The sequence below is a fragment of the Mirounga leonina genome, unplaced genomic scaffold, assembly GCF_011800145.1.
Source record: "Mirounga leonina isolate KUSES-001 unplaced genomic scaffold, KU_Mleo_1.0 Mir_173, whole genome shotgun sequence".
NCBI lineage: Eukaryota > Metazoa > Chordata > Mammalia > Carnivora > Phocidae > Mirounga > Mirounga leonina.
This window is the reverse complement of record NW_023270447.1, coordinates 44,082,275-44,106,593: the sequence shown is the minus strand read 5'-3', so window position 1 is coordinate 44,106,593 and position 24,319 is coordinate 44,082,275. Positions and strand designations below refer to the sequence as shown.

Below are 24,319 nucleotides of genomic sequence, written 5' to 3'. Positions count from 1 at the left end.
GCATGGGACCCGTGCTCACCAGGTAGAGGCACACAGGCCAGACCTCAAACTGGAAGAAAGTGCCCTGGAAAAGGAAGGGCTGCAGGCAAGTGATTGAGGAGAGGGTGGTGGAGTGACTCGACATCCTTTAATGAACTCCTCTTCTACCTAAGCTTGCTAGAGCTGGTTCAGCTGTTTGCACCTATGACCCTTGACTGCTGCAACACAGCCTCAGCATTGGCTTGGTTTTTCATTGCTTCTATTCTGTTAATTTATGTTGCTTGTAGATTACTTTCCAGAGTTTCTGTGGATTGTTTTGTTCTGAGTATTTGCTGCATGACCACGTTGCTTAGTTTTCGCTTCCCCTTTTATCCACTGTTACTGCAAATTCTTTCCCACTGCAAAGTAGGAGCCACTGGGCTCTGTGGGCGACAGGGTCTTGTACTTCGCCAGATGGGGCCACAGTCAAAAGAGCTTGAGAACCACAACTCAGAGTAAACCATGGAATTCAGCCTCCCCTCCTTCCTCCTGGGTCGCTTCAGTGAAAGCATCTCCAGGGTCGGCACAGACACGCCCTCCACGGTGCACCCAGCCTCTCTGGGCAGCCCCTGCTCTCAGCATCATTGTCCCTGGTCAGAATCCAGTGGGAGCCTTCCCAGACATCTGCCTGGCTTCGGAACATGGGTGCAGGTGCAGACACTTTAGGGCTTGCGTGGGCTGCGGCATCTGCCTCCTGGGTTGGGAGGAAGATTTATGTTGGCACAGCCTGCGCATTCAAGAAAGTCAGTTAAGCCAAACTGAGCCTGATAAGTAATCTCCAGACACCTGGGTGGAACCAGAGATGTTTCCAGATTTTTCGGGCAAGTTGAAAGGCTTTTTATTCTTTCCCAAGGCCCCGCCTGCCCCTCCAGCAGGCACTGTCTAAGGAAGAGCAGGCCTATGTGATATGGGTCAGACAAGGATAAGGAGCACCCAGCCTCCGCAGCATGCAGCTGGATAAGCGCTGGGCATCATCAGAAATGAACCAGAGAGAGACAGTGAGAGAGGAAGGGCTCTAGAAACTCCCATCAACTTCAGCTTTTCCTTGAAGAAGATGGAGTTTACGGCAGTGAAGCATCGGCAGTATATAGAAAGGTCATATACTGTTCTGGTTTGGGTTTTGTTTTGTTTTAATGTGGGTAAAGTCACTAAGAAAAAGTGTCTCCAAAGTTCACATCCCATGTCTGTATCACTCACAGCAGCTCAGAGATGTCACAAAATGATTGGGCATTTGGAACATAGCACAGGCAGACTTTTGTTAATTAATTCTAACAACAAATATAATAAAGATGCTCACATCTTTTCTTCTAGCCCGATTATGGGGCTTTTGTAAAGCAAGGCCCCTCCTTCATGCTTCGGGGTCTGCAGGTAGCAAGCGCTCAATCACCCCTGCTGATTGTCAACTGCTGGGAGCAGAGAAACAAAACAGGTCCTGGACATCATCTTCATTTACTAATGGGGAAACTAAGGCTCCATGACTTGTCCATACCATACAGCAGGGGAAAGGTCATATTCTATTTTCTAGACTCCTGATGGAGTGCTTTCCTTTATAAGCCTCCTGCAGATGGCAGTGGTCTGCAGTGTGGTATTGGAGGATATCAAATTGATTCGATTGGTTTCTTTAAAAACAATGTGGCCAGCGTCGCAGGTTAAATGTGGGATAATGGCATATTGCAGTGAAGAGAGCCAGAGAACTGTGCATACCCCTGTTGGTGACCTTCGCGGGCCAGCTCTGGTCACAAGGAAAGTATGATGCGTAGTCATCAACACCTGTGGAGCACCTACTCCGTATGAGTCCTTTACTCATCCCCATTCAGCCCCGGAAGAGCACTGTCATGACTCCCCTGTAAACGAGGTAAAAATGGCCCCTCATGGCTCGGCCTCAGCTCAGTGGTTGTGTTCAAAGAAAGGGCAGTTAAGCAGGAAAAAATGAATTGGAGGCAATCCAAACCTTCACTGCAGTCTCTAGAGAAAACACCAAAGGGGAAGTGCATTCTTAGCACAAGGCAAAGTCTTAACATTTTCTTTTCCTATCTCTGCTCTTCTCAGCATCTATTTCCAGCAAAGCAACTGTTCCAGAAGTAGTGAGCTCTGTTCTCCATCATCTCTTACTTAAACCCTTCCACCTGGCTCTTCACTCATTCACCTCCCTCACCTCTGGCATCTACTCACCCATCCTCTGCCAGTCTCTCTCTCCCCTCATCACCAGGAATCCCAATATTGGCTCCATTTGTCCAGCGCTTTCTCATCACTGGGTGACCCCAATCTGCATTACTGGGGCAAGAGCCAAGAAAACTCTGCTTGAAATTTTCTTAGAAGGGAATTACTTGAAGTCTCCATAGGCAGAGAAGTTTTGAATATTCATGTGTTTACATTTTTAATTCCCTGACACACCCATTTTACAGATGACCAAACTGAGGCATCATCATCATCATCATCAGAATAATTATACTGTTATTATTATAAATAATAATTATTATTAGCCAGACATTATCCGGTATTGTACAAATGATAACTTATTAAATTTCAAATTGAGCATAGTAGGTAGGTGCTCCTACATCCTTTTCACAGATGACGGGTTCGGGGCACAAAGCTAGGAAGCACCAGCACTGGAATTCAAATTGAGGTGTGTCTGATTCTAGAGAGCAAGCTCTTGACCACGGTGTTCTCTGCCTTTAAGATTCTAGTTCTGTAACTGTCTATGAAGCAAGTTGCCCGTGGAGCTTAAATAGTAAAGGAAGGAAGGGCGCCTGGGTGGCTCAGTCGGTTGAGCGACTGCCTTTGGCTCAGGTCATGATCTCAGGGTCCTGGGATCGAGCCCCACATTGGGCTCCCTGCTCTATGGGGAGTCTGCTTCTCCCTCTCCCACTCCCCCTGCTTGTGTTCCCTCTCTCTGTGTCTCTCTCTGTCAAATAAATAAATAAAATCTTTAAAAAAAAATAGTAAAGGAAGGAACCAAATAGAAGGATGTAGCAAATGAAGGAGTCTTTGCATTAAATTGCATCGCCAGCCATGCTCCTTAAATATCAGATGATTATTGAAAATATAAACAACATTGTTTGGTCATGCAGTAGGTCTATAAATAAAATAAATTTATTTGCAAAGGAATAAGCTAAGAAATGCTGTGACTTTCTAATTAACTTAAAATGATTTAATCAATACAACACAATTACTTTTCAAATAATCTTTGAGAGCTTAATTGCTATTTAACTCGATAGCAGCGGTCAAGTTACACAGATACCAATTTTAGAGAAAATGCTCTTTGCAGATCTAGCACTCTGTCAAAATCTACATTAGAAAGATATTTTCAGGCCAGATACAAGGGTTTTCGGTGACCAATTAAATTTGTTTCTCTGTTGTTCACCTGGGCATGGTGGAGGGGGGGCGGGGCAGGCGCTGCAGTGGCTGATGCAGGAATCCATGGGTCCGGCCTCATACAACTCGGGAGAGAGATGTACCTCCCTGCTACTGGGCCCGTTTCCCCCCAAAGCAGGGACATGCTGCTACCAGTGACTCTGTGAGGACCCAATCCAGCCCAGATCTCCCCTCATGGCTCCAACAGCTATAAGCCAAGAGCCATCTTGGGCTACGACCTGAGCCAGGAGTTTGCCTGCATCCCACTCAAATCCACTATCCCTACACTGAGGAACCCCCGAAGTGAAAATCATAAATGTGAAGGGAACAAACAATAGAAGCAAAGTCAGAATCTTGGGGTGGGCGGCGGGGGGGGCAGGACTCTGTGTTTTAACAAGCCCTCCAGGTGATTTTGATGTACACTAGAGTTGAGAAGTCCTGCTCTAACCTAGTCTAAAAAACATTTTGTGAACTGTAGTTCACTGCAGCTCAAGGTGTATTGAGCATGTACGTCTCCTGAAGATCTTGTTAAATGCAGATGCTGATTCAGGGGTCCTGAGGATTTGCATTTCCAACACCCTCTCGGGAGACGCTGGTGCTGCTGGTTCCAGCACCGAGGAGCCGGGCGTGTGTTTGGGAAGGGATGGCGGGGGAGCCCAACAGACCTTGGCACGATTCCCAGCGCCTCTGCTTGTAAGCTTGGTGACCTTGGCCATGTCACTCTACCTCTTTGAGCCAGTTTCCTTCAGCTTTGAAAGGGTATAAAATAGTACTGTCCCTTCTATAAGGCTGTCCAGGTGGCAACATGCCTATACCTAACAGAGCACTTGGCATGTAGAAAACACTCAAACAGAAGCTGTGGTTGCTGTTGTTTCTGAGGGAAGGAAGCAACTAGTTAGTTCTCAATAATTGTTCATTGTTCTGTTATTATTTATTGAGAGGGGCCTGTGGTATGGACGCACTGGGTCAGGTAGCGCACCACTATCTTTTCCTTCTCCCAAAGACTCCGTGTGCAAGGTCCAGTGTTATTTGCTCTGGTTTGCAGCTCTGGAAGCCAAAGCCCAGAGAGCTTTCATCACTGGGTCCAAGTCACAAAGAAAGTGAATGGTAGAGCTCCGGTTGAATTTAGGTCTTCCTGCCTAAGTTTCTAACCTCCCAGGCTGTGGCATGCGTCTGTCCATGCTTGTCTGCAAGGGCTGAGTCAAGGGAAGGATGGTGGGCTGTAACTCAGGGCTCTGCAAGGAGCTGCAGGACTGGGCTGCAGAAGCAGAGAACAGGCAGGGGCGAATGGAGCCCCTGAAGCGGGAATACTGACCCGCAGAGGGACGTCAGGCCTGAGAGGAGTGGGACCATTGTTCCACAAAGATGTGGACATGCAGCGATCAGGAACAGGGTCTAAAAGGGATAAGGATGATCTCCCTGGTGCCTCGTACAGGGCCGACCCATAGCAGTGCTCCTTAAAGCTCTAGTAATCGAATGAATGAATTGATCGATTAATAGATTCATTAATACTTTCAAGGCAGCGACTGATTTGAAATTGGTGGGCAGGATGTGTTGGAGTGGGAGAGAGATTTTCACTTCTGGACTTTCCTTCTTTAAAAAGGAGCAGTTTAAAATAGAAGAACAACAGGAGTATTTCCCTTGGAGTGCAGCCAGATCACACAAAGCCTCCTTTTCTTCCTGGGGCAGAAGGCGTTTGGGGCCCAGCCCTGCGGCGGGTGTGTGTAGCACGGAGCCGGCCTGCCCGACATCCTTACCCACTTGTCCTCTGGAGCACAGAACCCCCGCCAGCCAAGCCCAACACAATGCCTCCTTCACCACAGCCCGCTGGCCACGGTGGTTTCCACCTACGCCACTGCTAAAAGCCCCCTCCAGGGCCAAAGTCAGGCCCTTTTGGCTGAGTCTCCCCACTATTGTTTGGAGACGAGACAACAGTGATGCCTCCTTAATCATCCTGTCACCTTTTGGGGGGGGGGGGGGACCCAAGACATGAAGTGGAAGAGCCCAGCAGCTTGAGGGAAGCAAGGGGAGCCTTGCTGTTCAGGGGTGGGCCTCAGATGGTGTTGGGTCAGCCATTCATCAGAAATCATTGTTCAGGCACAGGGCTAGGTTCTGGGGATCCACGGATGAATAAGACGGGGAATAAAGATCTCACAATCCAAAATGGGAGGCAGAGACCTAAACAAGGCCAGGCGGTGTCCCAGAGGTGGGCGAAGGCATTACGGGGGACCGCAAGCCCATTGCAGTCGTGGTATTCGAGCTGGGCTTTGAAGGATGAATACAAGCCTGCCAGGCCCACCGAGGAAGCAGCCCTCTAGCTCAGACATGAAAATATGTACGAGGGGCTTGGGGAATGGCCAGCAAACCAGGCCCAGAGTGCAGGGCGGGGGCAGAGGATGGGGAAGGCGGGGCTGGAGGTCAGCTCATTGATTCTGCAGAGAGCAGGAAAGCATCGAAGTTTCTTCAGCAGGGCAGGAACCAGATGAAAGCTGGGTGTCGGATACAACTCCGGTGGCAGTGAGCGAGTGGGGGAGGTGTAGTGTTCGGGGGCAGTGTCCCCAGAGCCTGGCCCATTAGTGGACAGTAAGTATTTACGGAATGAACAAATGATTTTGAGAGGGAAAAGCGTGGTGGGTCTGACAAGAAGTCTGGCCAGACTGAATGCTTTTCACTAACTGTTCCTTTTACGTATTTTTTTTCTTTTAAGAGAGCAGCAGCCTTTCTTCTCCTTTATTGAACCATCACAAATGTATATAATCTGAGATCGCAGGCATAATTACATAATGCCTTACATTGTTGGCAGTTTCCTGAATGTTTGCTTTGTCTCCCACAATAACTCTGTCATCTCATGACAGCCAGGGCGATGCGTCTTCTGCTCTCTGTGCATTGCCCAGCAGTACCTACTGTGTGCTGAGCAAGCAGAACCATGAAACAGATTCACGGGGCATAAGAGCTAGACAGGCTCTTGTAATTAACTGGCCCAACTCTCTGGTTGTACAGATAGGGAGATTAAGACCTAGAGAAAGGGAAACATATGCCCTATCTGAAGAGATGTTCATATTCCTACTTCTAGGCCCTTGCATTTCACAGCAGGGACTTGGGCTCGGTCAAGGCTTCCAAGTGCTAACACCAAGGGTCAAGGCACAGACCCTGAACTAAACCAGCGATGAGCTGGGGTAACAGCAGGGTAAACAGAACAGCAACACAGGAACAATCTAGCCACAGAAGAATGTGTCCATTTACATACATGGTATTCAGCTTGCAGGGCTTACTCAGTGCTTACAGCGTAGCTTGCTACTGGAACTGCTAGAGGTAGGAGAGCATAAAGATTAAGAATGTGGACTTGGGGGGCGCCTGGGTTGCTCAGTCGGTTAGGTGTCTGCTTTCGGCTCAGGTCATGATCCCAGGGTCCTGGGATCGAGCCCCCTGTTGGGCTCCCTGCTCAGTGGGGAGTCTGCTTCTCCTTCTCCCTCTGCCCCTCCCCCCAACTTGTGCTCTCTCTCAAATAAATAAATAAATAAATAAATAAATAAATAAATAAATCTTTAAAAAAAGAAGAAGAATGTGGATTTGGAGGAAGGTGGGTGCAAGTTCGAATCCCTGCTCTGCCACTTACCAGTTGTGTGTTTAGCAAGTTCCCTAAACCGCCCCCCCCACCCAGCCATGGTGTCTACACATGTGTAAAACAGGAAAACACAATTTTCTCTTTACCGGGTTGTACAGATTCATTGGGATGAAGTATATAAAATGTTTATCCCCGCGGCTGCAGTAGGAATTGAAAGGGGATGAGCAAGCAAGCAAGAAAATGACAGGACTTGGCAACCTGTGGGATTCACTGGTTTCCACCTTTTGTTTGCTGAACACTCACTCTGTTCAGGCACGGGATCAGGGAGGACAGGGAGGTGTTGGCAGCCCCGGCTTTCAAATCTGGGTAACTAGAGCGCTGGGGACAAGCAGTGAGTTAGGAAGATCAGGAGGGAAAAGAGATTTGGGAGTAGGGGGATGGGTGTTCATCCTTGGGCCTGCTGAGTGCCTGACTAGGGGTTCACCCACAGAGAGAGGTTCACCCAGAGAGTGTGGCCCAGCAGACAGTGGAACAAGTGGGCCCAAGACGGGGCGGGGGGGAGACCTGAAGATTAGAGGGGCAGACTCATGTGGGTACTGGGGGGTGGGGAGCAAGAGTGAGCAGAGAAGGAGTGTAAGGAAAACTCCTGAAGTAAGTCACATGTGGGAAGCCAATGGGGAAGAAAAACCAGGGTGGCTCGCAGCCCAGAAACCCAAAATGGGTACACCTTGAGGAAACCAGGGAGCCTGGGCTCAGTTTCAGAGGACAAGGGAAGATGCCAGGGGTTGACAAGATGGTAGAAGCAGGAGGTGGGGCTACTCTTTGCTGCTTCAGTGGAATTCAGGAGAGAAATGGGCAGCAGCTCAAAGAAGGGGCAAGGTAGGCTCCGAGGAAGGTGGGCATGTCTGCAGGCCAAGGGGGAGAAGCCAGGAGGAGGAACGGACTGAGATGCAAGAAAGACACAGGCGGCAGAGTTGAATTCCATCTGCCTCATAACCAGAGCTGCAAGGCGATTCTATTAGTCTTACTGTACAAGGAAGAGAGGAGGCCCAGAGAGGCTAAGTAAGGCTGGGCTCTGGCAAGGGAGAGGAGAGCAAAGATGGGGAGAAGCGATGAGGCGGGGGTGAGAGTTCAAGCCACATGCCCTCCACCTTCCCAGTAAGGCAGGAAACAGACCACGTACTAAGAGGGAGGCCCCACGAGAGACAACGCAGATAAACATGAGGGAGGCCAAGCAGCAGCAGAGGTCAAAGGGCATGGGTTCAAAAAGGAATCCCTCAGTCCCAGGCTGCATCAAAGAAATGGGACAGTAAAGTTTAATCTAGGGTTGGGGTTTACACAAGGAAAAGGTGTTGGGGGAGACTATAGGGAGGAAGGGGGGACTTAGCGTGGGTGTAGTTTAGAACCAGAAGGGGAAGGAGGGAAGTGAAAAAGGAAAAGTAGGTAGCAGGAAGGGGATGCCTCCAGAGACAAGACCTGAATCCCACCCCCCCGCCCTCCCCCACCCCGCCTTGTACTGAGAAGGGCTGACTTTCCCCCCTGGCAAGAGGCGCCCCCACAAAGGGCAGGCACAGGTCACAGCTTCCCTATCAGACATACCTTCCAATCCACATACCTGGCTTCAGGAATTTTCCTGCAGCTGAATAAATAAAAGTGAGTCCAGAGAAAATGTCCTACACAAAACCTGAATGCATCTGTTAATGAACTGCTTGAGATTTTAATGTTACTCAGCTCTGAAAAAAGAATTTTAAATTCCACTCTGAAAAATTGTAATTGACACATTCCCCCCCGAATTCTAGCCTAAGAAAGAAAGATGGAAGCAGGGTTTACTTTTTCTCAGTGGTGCAGGGGGCTCTGTCACCCAGTATCCAAGAAGCTATGCTGAGCACACTTGGCATTGTATTTAACCCTCATCTTAACCTTTGAAGGAAGGAATCGTTGTCCCCATTATATAGAGGAGTAAACTGAGGCTGAGAGGGGCACAGTGGAGATTCAAAACAGGCACTTTCTATCTGGTAGTATTTTCCATCACAGACTCTCTTTACATCGGCATAGAGGTGACGTAATGACCTTCAATATTCAAGACAGATCATTAGGAGGAAAACAGCAGAATAGTATGTAAACCCTCATTTTTACTAAAAAAAAATTTCTATCCAGATAGATACCTAGATCTATATAAGGATATAATTACATCTCATAGATGTGTAGTGCTATGTCTAGAACAATACACTCTAACCTATCCCATATACCCTAACCAATTTTTTTTTTTTAAGATTTTATTTATTTATTTGAGAGAGAGTATAAGCAGGGGGAGCGGCAGGCAGAGGCAGAGGGAGAAGCAGGCTCCCCACTGAGCAGGGAGCCTGATGTGGGGCTTGATCTCAGGACCCTGCAATCATGACTTGAGCGGAAGGCAGCCGCTTAACCGACTGAGCCACTCAGGTGCCCCATCCTTTTTTTTTTTTTTAAGTAGGCTCCACGCCCAACGCTGGGCTTGAACTCACAACCCTGAGATCAAGAGTCAGATACTCTACTGACTGACCCAGCCAGGCACCCTCTTAATCACCAATTCTTAACAGTTCATAGTTTTCTCTTTCGTATGTTTCTGTATTATTGTAAATGTTTGCCACTCACTGGCATGATTTTTTAAAATAATTTTTAATAAAAAATTTCCCAGTAGGGTTTATTGAACCTTTCAAATTGCAAAGACCACCCACTCTCTCTCTCTCTCACACACACACTGTAAAGATTATTTTTAAAATGGAAAAAAGTTCTCTTTTCCATTAGTTTCTTTATTAATTAAAAAAACACACAAATTTCACCTTGTCCTTCAAGAGTCCAATTTTTTAAGCTTAAAAGGTTAATAAAGTAAGCTAGTAGCATCTACAATGCGATAAATATTTGCCAAGGACAGGTGTTTTGGTCCTTCCAGCAAAGACACCAGATGCCATGGCTGAGTGAAGTGGTCAAAATGACTCACCGCAGGGCCCCAACGTCTCTTTTCAGGTGTCTCCTCCCATGCTTCACTTCTGAGAGTTTCCCCTACCAGGCCATCGTGCATCAAGCATTCCGTTGCCCCCACCTAACCGCTCCTCCATAATTAAAATTTTCCCAGGCGGTAAAATTCATTCCCTCATCTGACGAAGGAATTACAAAGTTAATGGTTTAGAATTTTCTTTCCCCTCCCTTGTAATGAATTAGCACTTCAGTAGGAGCTTTCTGAACACACTGTATGAACCTGAGAGTGAGCTGCATGGTGGAGAGACTGGGCAAGCTAGCTGGCCAGTGCGATATCAGCCCGCAGCTCTGGACAGCCACGATCACCTGAATGTCACCGACTCACTTAATTCAGGGCTGGTGTGGCCAGACCGACTTTTTCCAAAAGAAGCAAGCATGTGGATTTATGTAAAATCTGATTTTTACATGTTGACTTAAATCTTCTTTCTTTTTTGAAATACTGGGGATAAATAAAACCCACATGCAAACCCAGTGCTGCCCACCAGCCCACCAGTTAGGCACTGAAGTGATCTCAGGCCACCCTTCCAGGCTGGTCCTCAGCTCCTCTGCCCCTCACAACCTCACCCTGTGCCTGAGCACCTCTGTGCCTGGGCTCACACTGTATCAACCTTTCAGACACCCTTTTCTGTCTTCTCTACCAGGGTCTGCCCCATCCTTCAAGGATCCGCTTAAATTGTACCAACTCTTCCTAATCCTAAGTATTAACCTCAGTTAATATTGCCCATCCTCCAAGGCTGTTTTCCAAACGCTACTTCCCCTCCGTCGTATTTCCACTGATTTTGGCACTCCTCGCCTTCTGCCTCTCGTTGTCTTTATTTCTGCATGTTTAAGTCTGGCTGGTAGGTCATAAATTGGTAAAAAGGAAGGATATTTGTGGGTGTGTATACCAGCTATGACTTTGGTACCACTATCCTCATTTTACAGGAGGAAAAACCAAAACTCATTGAGTAAGTGATCACCCTGAGCTTTCCGTATACACTGTGGCTCTGCCCATCTCCTACACCACCTTCTACACCTCCATCTGCTCCTGCTCTCCGGCATCCTCCTCCTTCCTTCTCCATCTGGTAGCTCCTACTCAACCTGCAAGACAGTTTTAGCGACCAGCATCGTCTCTTCTCCACACACCAGTCAGAACTGGTCCCTCTCCCCCCACTTCTGCACCCCCATCGCACCCTGTAAGAACATCTGTCAGATGCACTCATCAAACTGTGTGTAATTAGCTATCTGATTCTTTGTTTCCTCTATCATGCTGTAAGCTTTCTGCCTACCACACTCCCTGGCCCAGGGTAAGTGATTAGTTGGTATTTACTGGAAGGCAGGAAGGAAGGAGGGAGGGAGGGAGGAGAGAGGGAAGGAGGAAAGAAGGGATAGTAACAGCCCACAGGCAATCAACAAATGTGAGGTATAATGAACTGCAGGGTTCCAAGCCCCACTTGTGGGCTGAAATGGATGCTGGCTCCTTTGTAGCCCCAAAGCAGATACACGGGAAGGCTCCAGCTGTATCCCCTTCACCCTCCCTCCCCACCTGAGCGGCAGGTTGCTGCTTGGTTTCAAGGTCCCAGAAACCAGTATTCACCTCTGCTCTTCGCTCCTGGTCTCTGGACTAAGGGAGAGTGATTTTCTGCATCAGTTAGACCCTGCTTTGGAAGGGTGACTTCGGTTATGATGGACGACAGTGGGGATGAGCCTTCCCCCGAGGCTGGCAGGAAGGCACACTGGAGAAGCTCACAGCAAGCCAGTGTGAGGAGAAGTGCCGACCACAATTCTCACTGCCCAGGGAAGACAAGGAAGAGGGGAGGATCCTCTCGCAGAGAACCCTGGAAGTGAGGCTCTCTGCTCTGGGGACTGCTAGAAAACTCCTGTGACGCTGCCCCTCATTCACAGGCCAGGAGGCTGGGCCAGGATGCTCCTGCTCCTAGACCCTCTCCCAGACCCAGGCTGAAGAGAACCATCTTTGTCTCAGGAGAAACTGCAGAGAATCTGGCCAGGGCTGATGTTCTCAAAAGCCTAACTGCTCTCAAAGGAGCAATTTACAATACCCACTGACACCCACTGGGAGACCAGTGGGGTAAGGAAAACTCGTCTGCTCACCACCACTCCACCAAAGTCAAGCCAGGAGGGGGAGGCCAAGAATGCCATTCCTCCAGGGGATTCAGAACCTCCAAGAATAGGCCTAGAAGGCCAAAGATCTGGGGAAAGATCGCAGGATCCACGGATCCACCTCCAGAGCCGGGACAGTATTCCCAGGTCCCTTCTTTTTTTCTTTCTTTTTTTTTTTTTTAATTTTTTTTTTTTAAGATTTTATTTATTTGCGAGAGAGACAATGAGAGACAGAGAGCATGAGAGGGAGGAGGGTCAGAGGGAGAAGCAGACTCCCTGCTGAGCAGGGAGCCTGATGTGGGACTCGATCCCGGGACTCCAGGATCATGACCTGAGCCGAAGGCAGTCGCTTAACCAACTGAGCCACCCAGGCGCCCCTTCCCAGGTCCCTTCTGACCCAGACAACGGGTTCAAAGGGCCGGGGTGGAGGAGCAGGGTCCCCCCTGCTTCCCCCTTCTCTTCCCTCTTTGCCTTCCATCTCCTCCCCAGTGACCCGCCGAGAACCTCCCCCCAATCCCCAGGTGCTTTCAATCCCCACCTCCAGGATAACTCAGAATACCACCAGGCTTTCACTGAGAGCCCCGGCACGCCTGGCATCCCCAGGTACTTTAGCTCAATAAATTCTCAATGAACCAATAAGACAGGGTCTTTTACCCTAGTTTAAAGACAAGAAAATAAAGTAAGTTCAAAACCATTTTATAATTAGAAAGGAGAAAAAAAATCTTAAAAGGAGACCACATTACTCAAATAAACAAAATACTTAAAACACACACACACAAACTAATAAGAACCAGGACTTCAGCGAGAGAACTGACCAAATAGTCAACTGCCTTAGAAAGAAAGAAAAAAAAGAAGCTGATTTTACTGAGTATTTATTATGTGCCCCGCACTGTATGTGCACTATCTCCTTTCACCCTTGGGGTAACCCTATAATGCAATCTCACATTATCCCCATTTCACAGCTAAGAAGCGGAGGGACAGGGAGGTGGTGTGGCTTCACCAAAGCCCCCCGGCATTGCCCTCTTCCACACTGGGCCACGGTACTGAGCTAAGAGGCTCCCCTTCAGGGCAACGTGTTAGCATTTTAACAATAGCTCTCTAGAGAAGACAAAGTCATCCAAAGGAATGACTGAATGCCAGGAATTTCGGGCCTCAGTCCTGCCAGTGGGCAGAATTCTCAGGACAGGAGTCTTTTGGCACCACAAGGCATCCCCTGAAGGCGGCCACCCACAGGCCTGGCTGACACAGGGCTCCATTCAGCAGCTGGCAAAGCCGAGGACTTGGGACTTGGGCATAGAATGCGGAAGAAGATTAGATCAGAGAAGGCCAGCCCTGAGGCAGGCACAAGAGTGGGGCAAGTAGGGGCGCCTGCGTGGCTCAGTCGATTGAGCAACTGCCTTTGGCTCAGGTCATGATCCCAGGGTCCTGGGATCGAGCCCCACATCGGGCTCCCAGCTCAGCGGGAAGCCTGCTTCTCCCTCTCTCACTCCCCCTGCTTGTGTTCCCTCTCTCGCTGTGTCTCTCTCTGTCAAATAAATAATAAATAAAATCTTAAAAAAAAAAAAAGAGTGGGGCAAGTAAGCAACTGCACAAGAATGTAATTTCAGGTGCTCCACGGAGGTGCTCCACGCACATCCTCTCACCCCAGAATAGCAGCCTGCTTAACAGTGTGGCAGAGAAACACGTTCAGTGTTAGTGTCAGGGCCAGGAGGTGAGCGAGTGCAAGAGGGCTGGGTTCTCTCCCCAGCTGTGCCACCGGAGCTTGACACCTGCCCTCGCTGGTCCACATCTATAAGACGAGAGGGGTGGTCTAGGTAACCAGTGAGGTTTCGTAGAGACAAGCTCCAGGTGATGGGACCTAGAACAGGTGCCAAGAATGGTCCTGCAAAGGGAATTGAAGGACACCGTTCATTTGCTTTGATCAAGGTTCTCCTGAACAAGACTCCAGGCCAGATGCTGCACTGAGCCCTGGGATGGGGGGGAGAGAGCTTAGAGACAGAGGACACAGCCTCACAAGTAATGCTCATGAATTCTCCCCGGAGGCCAGAGCTGACCCTACAAGGAGTGACACCTGCTGCCCACAGGCCAGGTTTGAGGGGTTCAGGGAAGCCCTCCTAGAGAAGCCTAGGAGATAGGGGCCATCACCCAGTGTAAACAGAGGCTGGAGACACCCGACTGGAAAGAACTATCCAAAATGGCACTGAAGCACTAGAGAGAGCGCATGCAAATTTAAGAAGGAGGCATCGTTACCTCCATTTCACAGATACAAACTGAGGCTCGGCCTGGTCTTAGCCAGGCGGCAGAGCTGGGGTGAGAACCCGGTTCTGCTTGGCCTTACAGCTTTCGCTCTCGAGTCTTATCCCCCTCTCACTAATGTAGCGTAGGTGCCTGTGAGAGGAGTAAGGGTAGAGAGGGGGAAGGGAGGAGGGGTGAGAACAGGCAAAAGGCTGGCGAGAAGGATGGGGAAGACAGGGATGGACAGTAAGCACTTTCTTACTGAAACAAAATGGCAGCCATAGTTTTCTTCCAAACAGACTCTTCTGTGGTTGTGGTAATTTTTAAGAGCACTGGGTTTTGGAATTAGCCAAATCTGGGCTGAGCTCCTGGCTCCACCACTTAATCCCTCTGTGAGCGACAGCAAGTATTTAACCTCTTAGAGCCTCATTTTACTCACCCAATACAATGGAATAATAATAGTCAACCCTTACTGGGCAGTTGGTAAAGATTGAAGAACTGCTATATTGAAAGGGCTTGGCACGGGTCTGGCACCTGTCAAGCATTCAATAAACGATAGCAAAACACCAACCACTATTCTAACGTGCTCCATCAGGCTCTCCTCTCTCCAGGCTTCCTCCTCAAAATCGACATGTGGCCAGTTCCCCCACATCCTCACTGACTCCCTCCTTCCTCCTGTCTGCTTCCTTTGCATTCCCTCCATTTCAGAGCCCACTTCAATGCCTCTTCTCCCAGTGCTCCTCCTCCTTCCTAGGATTCCAGCTTGCATTTCATCAAGTGATTCATCGATTAGTCTTAGCTATCTACACAAGCTCCTTAACCTCTCAAGAACACAACTGTCCAGTCTGTGGTTGTTTCAATGGACTGGTTTGCATGGGATGGACCAAGCAATCAATGTATGGGCTGCTGGGTTTGTGGGCTGATAGGAACCACCTAACCAGTTGCCCATGTGTGCCTGCAATTTGTAAATTAACCTCTGGATATACATCAAAACCTTCTACCCAAACTACAAATTATGCGCTCTTGCAAATTTGCCAAACTATTAAATGAAATTTGCTACTGCTCAAGAATGTCTTGCACTAATTAGACAGAGATAGATGAGTATATGAAAGATTAGGGTGAGGGAGGGTGGGAAAGCGGGAACTGTAGCTTACTGACTTCCTGTCAGAGGGTCTTAACCCTTTTTGTGCCACGGACCCCTTTAGTGGACTGATGAAGCCAATGGACCCTTTCTTGGAACATTTTCAAATACATAAAATAAAATGTATAGCTTGACTACAAAGAAAGCCAATTACATTGAAATATAATTATTAAATTTTTAAAAAATGAATGTGTAATATACATTCTTTATTAATGCATTAAATAACAAGCTTTAGCACCAGTGTAATAACGGCTGTAATTTCAAAGCTGCAATGGGCATAAATCCTAGTTCAAGTTTATCTGCAGCAGCTACAATGAGATATGAAAAGATTTGTGATTTCTACTGGTGACAACCTCCCAGATACTTCAAATACACTATGGTTTGTTGCCTACATTCATAGTAAATGCTAAAGAAAATTCAAAAGAAAATTCAAAGAAAATGCTAAGTAAAGATGTTATTTTATTCTCCCAACCACGTCCACAAACTGAATTCTACACGTGAGCTCCTTGGGGCGGTTAACCCCAAGTTAAGAACCTGTTAGGTCCTTCCAGTTCAGGCAGTATTTGTACTGGGCATATCCCGGAGTTCCAGCTCATGTCCTTCTCGAGGAATCTCCACCCACAGCCCTTCCTGCCACAAAAGGTCTCGTTCTGTACACATGACCCTCCTCTGCTCTCCTCTCCCATCTGACTGGCCCAGGGAGGATGCCTGCCCCAGCAGCAACCCATGCCCAGGCTGGCCAGAGCCCAGCCAAGACATGGCCTGGAGAGAGAGCCTCAGCGTCCAGAGAACTGAGCTCACACAACAGGGTCCTCTCCAGCACTTGTACTGAGTGACAAAGGAGAGGTTCCTGTGATAGAAGGATGAGGGCTGGCGCGGGCAGGTGCGGAGTTGAGCCCATGGCACAGGCTGTGCTGGTGGAATAGCCTCGAACTCAGAACCTTCTCCACCCTCCCTCGAGGCCTGCCTCCACCCTTTCAGGCCCGTTGGTAAATACCACGGCTGCATTTCACTGCTCCTCGCCCTCTGCATTGGAATCAGCTTTAGGGAGTCTCTGTTTTCTTTATCCGAAGAGCCTTAAGTCAGCACTAAGAGGAGCGTTTTACAGATGAGAAAGCTGAATGAAGTTCAGTAAACCCCAGGCATTTGCTCAGGCTCATGGGGCTAGCACGTGGTGAAGCCATGGCCCCTCCCTTGCCCTCCTCCCTTTTTTTTTTTTTTTTTTTTTGAGGAGCAGAGGGGTGATGGCCTTTATTATTTATTTATTTAAATCATACAAATGACACATGAAAGCAATTTCTTACAAAGCTCAAACATTCCTGATAAAATGTCCCTCCTCCCCACACACTCAGTATCATGCCTAATAAATGTCTAGGCCCTGACCACACTAGGTTGTATTCGGCCACCACCCAAGTTGACATTCCTTGTCTTTGAAGCCCTTCCCCAGGAGTAGGAGGCTAGGCAGAAGGGAGTGGGATGGTGAGGACAGGCGAGGAAACACTCAGCCCTGCCGCCTGGTATCCCGCCAGGAAAATCAGAATCGATTTCACTGAGAGCCGGCATCTCTGGCTTCTGGGCAAAAACCAGGCCGTGGAGGGGAATCGGCACCAAAGGCTGCATCTTTGCGTGGAGCCAGTTCTCCCCAGCGCCATATTTGTGTGCCCGCTTGTCACTTGACGTCAGAGCAGCAAACTATTAATACGTACCAAAGGAGACAACAAAGGATGCTTCCACACAAAGGCGGGGGGGAGCCACAGCGACATTAAAAATATAAATAAATCCAGCCAACAATTTCCCCACTTTGGGGGAAAAATAATGGGGATGGGGAGATGGGAATTCATGTGTTCTCCCACAAAGCCTGTGTCCCCAGAAAGCTGCATGCAGGGCAGGGCCCAGGCCCCAGGGCCCAAATGAGACAGTGAGACATTCCTTTTGAATATATGCTTCTTTCCCTTGGAGAAGGAACATTCAGCCAGCTTCTCAGACACCACCAATCTATAACTGCCTGCATATCACATTAACCATCTCCTTGAAATCTTGGGGCAGCATTTATTTTATCCAGGAAACTGTGACAGGCCTATTGTTAGCAGGAGGGCCCCTTGTCTTTCCTTTAATCCTACTTTGAAATATTATCCATGTAGACTGGAAACTGTTCACAGAAGGCCTATCTTCATCTAAACTCTGGGTCTGGGGAATTAGCATGCTGAGGCACAGAGACATTAGGGGTCTAGCTGTAAATCACACAGCTGGTGGGCAGCAGATCTAGGCTCCAATCCCCATATGCCCTAGCCTCCAAGCCCATGCCTCGTCCCACAAACTACTACGGAATAGCACAAAGTGGTTGACCATCTGATATCCAGAAAGCAGGAGGCAGGCAGGCCAGAGTTCCAAGGGCGGGAAGCAAGAACCCCATTCACTTCATCCATCCCCAGAGCCTGCCCTATAGGGAAGAAGCCTTTGACAAGACCAAGAGCTGGGCCCTGGATCCAGAGTGTTGCCAAACCTGGCCGACACAACTCAACCCAGGGCTCAGAAGATGACTGTGAAGCCCACGTGACCATCCTCCAACTAAAACAGATGTAGTAACATTGACGCAAACAGGGCAGGGAGATGGCCCATCTGTCTTCCTAATTGTCAACTCTGCCCATAGTAAGATTTTTCTCCCTGTCACACCTTAGGCTGCTACTGAACTGAAGCAAAACCAAAATATCCATCTTCCAGCCATGAGCAGTGGCCTTCACAAGGTGCCAGGGATGAAAGGAGGCTACTTGGCTTGGAGATGCAGAGAGAGCTGGAAGGAGCCCCGGAGTCAGGAGCTGGGGGTTGGGAGATGGTGGGGAGGTGGGGGGGGTGCAGCATGCTGTTAACCAGCTGGAGTTACTGCACCTCACTGGGCCTCTGTTTCCTGTAAACTTAAAGTCCAAAGTTCTGGAAGTGGGGTCAGTGGGTGACAGGAGATTATATGCACTTGGAGGAAAATATGGTATCCACAATTTTATCAGAATCTCCAAGATAGATGTAACACTCCCTCCCTCCCCCCAAAAAAGTTAAGAAATACCAGCCTGGACCGTTTTCATCCAATAAGCATTTACTGAGTACCTTCGATGTCTCCTTCTCTGTGCTGGGTACTTGAGACACAAATAGAACAGGAGGAAAGAGAAATATGTTTTTGTGATGCTCAGTGCAGTTGATGCTCCCTGGACAGAAACATGTCCAGGGAGCTTCGGAAACAGAGAAAAGGCAGCATTGGACTCTGGTCAGGAAAGGCCTTCTAGGATGGCGGTGGTGGTGGAAACCTTAAGTGTCATGTTGACGTTGAAAGCTGGGTGTGCATTCACTGGGTGCACAAGTAGGGAGAATATTTTAGACAAAGGATAGCATGTGCAAAGACAACGTGTGTTCCAGGAACTGCCTGAAGTGTAGCCGTGAGTAAAACACAGAGGGTGCTCACGGAGCAGGGTATGGTGGCCGGGAGATGGGGGAGTGGGAGAACCAGAAACGGGGCTGGAAAGGCAGTGGGACCCAGATTAGCAAATGCCATGTAAGCCATCCTAAAGAATTTTACACTATAGGCAATGAGTTCATTCTAGCTTTAAAAGTCTTAAGATAAGCCACCCCACCGAGGGGGGGGACTCCGACTGCCCATTATCATGGCTGAGAAAGGAAACTACGGATCTACTGATTGGCCCAGGCAATGGGATGCCATTTGGGCCCCTGGTCATCACTTATACAGTCTTTCAGTCCCTCTAATGGTCTCTGCTGCTCGCCTCAGAGTCCTCTCCTGTGCTGTTCCTTCTGACTAGAAGGCTCGTTCAATCCTCTTCAACTGCTTAACTCCTACCAGCCTTCCAACGGAGCGACTACGGTGCCTATCACAGAATTTCATAGTACCTTATCCCTCCCTTTCAAAAGAAGTCAGCACCGCTTGTAATTCTCTATTTGCATGATTTGATCCATGTCGGTCTTGGCCACTGGACTGCACCCTCCATGAGGCCAGATAGTGCGTGTTTTCTTCATTTCTCTATCCCGCTACCTTGCCTGGTGCCTGCACACAGTATTTGTTGACCGAATGCACCCTGAGCCATCCCTCATTCTCTGTCCTTTCACATTCCCCAGAACTCACATTATGGTCCAGCAGGCAGAGTTTCAGACATGGGGCAGGAGGACTGGAATTGAAAAGGCATATCAGAGTGCACTCTGCTGCTATTCTAAGTGTAGCTCTGTGTTCTTCTGTGTCATGTCTTGAAAGGTTCCTAAGAACCCACGTCTGGTTTTACCCAGGTGGGTTGTGTGTTTAATTCAAGATGCTTTGTCCCCAGGCCTCAACCTGGTCATTGTCTGCATCTGCCCCTCCCCTGATGCTACTTGTTCAATAGGACTTTGCCCAAGCTTCAGGGGGTCATCCTCAGGAAGGGGGGAATCTCCTCCTCCTTCTCCTGGAAAATGCCTCTTCCTGGCCCCCAGGCCTGCACCCGAGGTCTCTCGAAAACTGAAACCGCCCGTTCTTGCAGCCCTGGCAGAGGCTCAGGGCAAGGGCTTATTTAGACCTGGTGTAGGGGCCAAGAGACTCCACTTTTGAACTCCCAGGCTAAGTAACTGGCCACTCTGCAGGGACAAAGTACTTGGGGTCAAAGGTTTGACGTTAAGGGAGAGATGAGAAGGTGGGAATCTCACCAAGTGGCACGCAGGCTCAACGGAAGTGCCCTAGGCTGCCAGCGCACGCGGCTCCCCAGGGCGGCCCCGCTGCTTCCATCCAAGGTCGTGGCCCAACGCGAGCTCTGGAAAGTTCAGCTGGGAGCCGAGGGATACCAGGGTAGGCACTGGGGGCCGGCTTTTGCGAAAGACAGGAGACTAAGAGCTCGATTCCAGGTCGTCCTGGGAGCCGGCGCAGGGCGCCAGTCCCGCAATCTGCATCCCGGACCGCAGCGCAGCGCCCCGCTGGGCAGCGCTGGGCGGGGGCTGCACCACCGGAGCCGCAAGGACACCGCGGCCTCCGCCTCCCCACTGGTCTCCTCCCTCCCCAGCACAGGGGCTCGGGGAGCGGGTCGGGGCGGAATGGGAGCGGCGCCCGCCCCTGGGTAGCCCGCGCAGCCCGCGCAGCCCCGGCAGCCCCCTCCGCGCGCTGTCGCCAGCCCCGGGCAGGGGCGCCGGGGCGACCCAGGCTGCCGCAGCCTCTGTCTTAAGGGGAGCCGGGGACGCGGCGCGGGGAGGGGGCGAGGCGGGCGGCAGAGGCGGAGAAGAGCGGCTGGGCGCCGGGGCCAAGACCCGGGTCGCGCGGGGCAGGGTGCTGGCACGCCCCACTCACCGCGCCGCGCGGGCTGGGGTCGCAGAGCGCCTTACCTTGGCGCGCCGCAGAAGTCGGCAGGGAGGCGGCCGGCCGTGCCTGGGGCCGGCGCACAGCCCGGCTTCGGGGCGCAAGCAGCCTCCTGGTGCACGGTCCCCGTCCGGGGCGCGCACCCACGGGCTGGCGCACTCCGGTCGCCCGGGGCGCGCACACCCTCGGGCGCCCTCTCGCCGGCGAGCTGGGCCTGGGCCCGGGGCGCACACCCTGTGGGGCACACCCACCGCGGCCGATGCGGGACTGGCCAGGCGCGGCCGGCGTCGCCGGCTGCCAACACCACCCGAGTCCCCGCCTTCGCTAGGGGAGGAAAAAAAAAAAAAAAAGACTCCTGACGCGGCGCGGGCTTTGGTGTGTAGGAAGGGGCAGCATTGCGAAACCGAGGGGAGGGTCTTAGCCTTGATAAGCTTAAAAGCCCTTGGACAGAGTTTGGAAGAAAAACTTTTTGTAAAGAGACTGGAAAACTCCTAACTGTATATAGCGCTTTGCAGCTTTCCAAAGTGCGTTCACGTGCATTTCTCACTTCATCTTCACGACCACAGTAACTGTTGGGCCATTTCTAGCCTCATCTTATAGAGGGGGAGACAAAGTCACACAAGGTAATGCTTGCTCAAGCCACCACCAGAACCCAGTCTTGGTAACAGAACCGTGGGTACAGTGAGGTCTTGTACATCCCTGGCGGGATTTTCTCATTGCAGAGGTGGGAGAGTGAGGGTGGGGATGGATGTAACCGAACTCATATCTCCTCTAAGTCAGTACTTTTTCCCTTTGCTTTTTTCCTCCCCAGCCATTGCTTTAGCCCCACTCAGGAATCCGGTCTTTCATTTCACACTCCCACCACCCACAATTCTTTTTATCAGTTCAAACCGTTTCCATTTCATTCGCCAACCTTGAGTGACCAGCACACTAAATGCCATAGGTTGTACAAAGTCAACCTAGGGGAAAAGGGCTGATCCTACTCCATTTTACAGATGAGTTCAAACAGGCGTGGGCAGGGTTGAATGTAGAGCCTGTGGGACTCCAGATCCCAGCTCTCACTCACCTTACACACCTTTCAAAGGGCCAGTTGGCACAGGGGAAAACTTAACCGCAGGGCTTGCGTTTTTTGACATCGAGAATCCGAAGGAGGAGATGATTTGGGGCAAGGGACAGTTCTGGGACTTTTATTTTCCCATTTTGATAGAAACATGATTATTAAAAAGATTTGCTTCTACCAGGGCTCCACTAGAAGCAAATTAACAGTCCTAGAGCAACAAGAAATGGCAACAGAGGCTTGGCCTAGGTACTAGGAGGTAATAGGGAGTAGTGTGGACTGTGGCGAGCTTGAAGGCAGCTCCAGGTTCCTGCCCAAGTAAGGGGCTGCTGCTGTTCAGCTCTAGTGGGTTGTTGCCGGTCAGGGTGTTAACCTTAGAAATAAAACTGCCGGTCACTATAATAGCAAAAATGGGTTTATTTGGGAGTAGCAGAGAATTTCAATCCAGGGCAAGCAAGCCAGAGCAAAACCATAGGCAAATCCAGCAAACAAAAGAGAGGAACGTTATTGTACGGAGAAGAAGGAGGAAGTTGGGATGGGTCGTTTTGAACAAAAGTGCAGTAGAGAGAAGGAAGAGTTCAGCATGATAACGGGTTTTCAGTGGCTGAGTTGCAGGGGCAGTCTATCTCTTGTAGGAGATGCAATGTACATCTTTCCCTTTGGGGGCCTGTAATTGATGCTTTTTTCCTGTTGAGAGTCTTCTGTTAGGGGTCAGTAATTGACAGTTTTTCCTATAATTGACATTGAGTGGTAGGGCTCCCCCTAGCAGCCTCCCCTTCTAGCATCCTGAATCCACTTTAGTGAGGTTTCTCTTTATTTTCACAGGGGCAAGGAGTTAATATGGCCAGATCATCTCATTTTTAAAGAGGAGCTGTCCATCAGATATGTAAGTGAAGTCTCCCAGTTTGGTGATAACGCATTTTAAAAATTTAAATGCTAATTACTTGAAGGTCAGTGTTGTTCAAGCCAAATGAAATGAGTTTATGAACCTGATCTAGCCCATGGAACAGGGGTATGTACCTTCGAGTTTGGGGGCACTTCACACAATTTCATTCAGGCCTCCTGATGTCCCTGTGGGATGGACCCAGCATGGATTACTACTTGTGTTTTATGGAAGAGGAAGACCCAGTTGAGGAGGCTTCCACGACTAGCTCAAAGTTGCACAAGCTAATTGATAGAGCTGGAACTGAACCCAGCATTCTGACTCCTGGTCCTGGAGCCTTTTTCCTCTGCATCCTCCAAACTCATTAAAAATCTGTTTCTTGGTTTCTGGGCATTGTGAGCCAAGTTAGGCATCGGACTGGCACTGGGGTGTGGAGACATAGCACCTCTCCTGGGAAGATGGAGCGGGAGTGCCAGACTGTTGTCCTCGAAAGCTCAGCCTGATGACTCAGATATGAGGCTGTATCTTGAGGGTAAAGCTGAGTCAGAGGAAGCGAGGCCTGAACTGGGGCAGCCAGGGCTTCTGAATCCCAGATTAGGGTATCGAGAAACAGGATGAAAAGTGGGCTAAGCAAATAGATGCACCCCTTAGTACCCCCCCAAAAAAACCCAGGAGCCACAGACAGATACTGGCTAGGAAACTGCCTATTTTTTCATAACAGGGGAGCAACAAGAATTAGACTGGAAAGTGACCCCTTGTGCGGTCCTGAAAAGAGAGGACCCTTTGCAGGCAGCAGGTCTTCTAGGATCTCTGGTTTGGGCATCTCCAGTGCAAGACCCAGCCTGGGCCTTTCAGACAGAGTGAGTCTGAAAAGCTGATTTAGAATGACTGGGCACAACACTGCTATATCCTGAAGCTCTGTACTCAAAGGACTGGGTAGCAGGAAGAGAATGGAAGGCCTCCTTGCTCCCCACATCTGCTGGATTAACAAGTATTCGCCATGAATGCATGTGCCAGGCGCTGAGTCAAGCACTTTACACACCCCGTCTCATCAGGACTCATGATAAAACTGTCCAATGGCCATTATTCTCCCATCAAAGGTAACAGTGTTACTTGCCTGAGGACACACAACTAGTTAACTGGGGAGGTGGGATTCAAACTTGGGTCTTAGTGACTCCAAAGACTGAACCGCCTCTAACTGAGAGTTTAGAAAGTGCTGCTAACATGGAGCTGTGTCATTCAGATCCTGCTTCAAGCAAACACTGCCCAGCTGTGAGAGTGTGGGTCACCAACACCTCCACCGTGTGGTGAGCTCCTGCAGGATCTGCCTCGGTCAGTGATGTGTTGATAATATTTAATAACCAGCTGCTTTTTTTTTTTAAAGATTTTATTTATTTATTTGAGAGAGAGAGACTGAGAGAGAGAGCACATGAGAGGGGGGAGGGTTGGGAGGGTCAGAGGGAAAAGGAGACTCCCTGCAGAGCAGGGAGCCCGATGCAGGACTCCATCCCGGGACTCCAGGATCATGACCTGAGCCGAAGGCAGTCGCCTAACCAACTGAGCCACCCAGGCGCCCCTAATAACCAGCTTTCAGGGTGGAAAATAGGTGCGTAGATACAGTCAATTCTCATTAT

At 49.7% G+C, this 24,319-nt stretch overlaps 1 protein-coding gene and 1 long non-coding RNA gene across 2 annotated transcripts in view; one reads left to right on the top strand and one right to left on the bottom strand.

The window, feature by feature from the left end:
* Positions 1-20,984, bottom strand: part of KANK4 (KN motif and ankyrin repeat domains 4) — a 66,497-nt gene extending 45,513 nt beyond the window's left edge. The window contains exon 1 of the mRNA XM_035018400.1: positions 20,772-20,984. The gene's annotated coding sequence lies outside the window, so the exon portion shown is untranslated. The remainder of the gene's footprint in view (positions 1-20,771) is intronic.
* On the top strand, positions 20,161-24,007 carry LOC118019337. The gene is made up of 3 exons (XR_004681657.1): positions 20,161-20,244; positions 22,628-22,688; positions 23,929-24,007. It is a non-coding gene; the product is annotated as an uncharacterized LOC118019337 (long non-coding RNA).
* Positions 24,008-24,319: the final 312 nt, after the last annotated feature.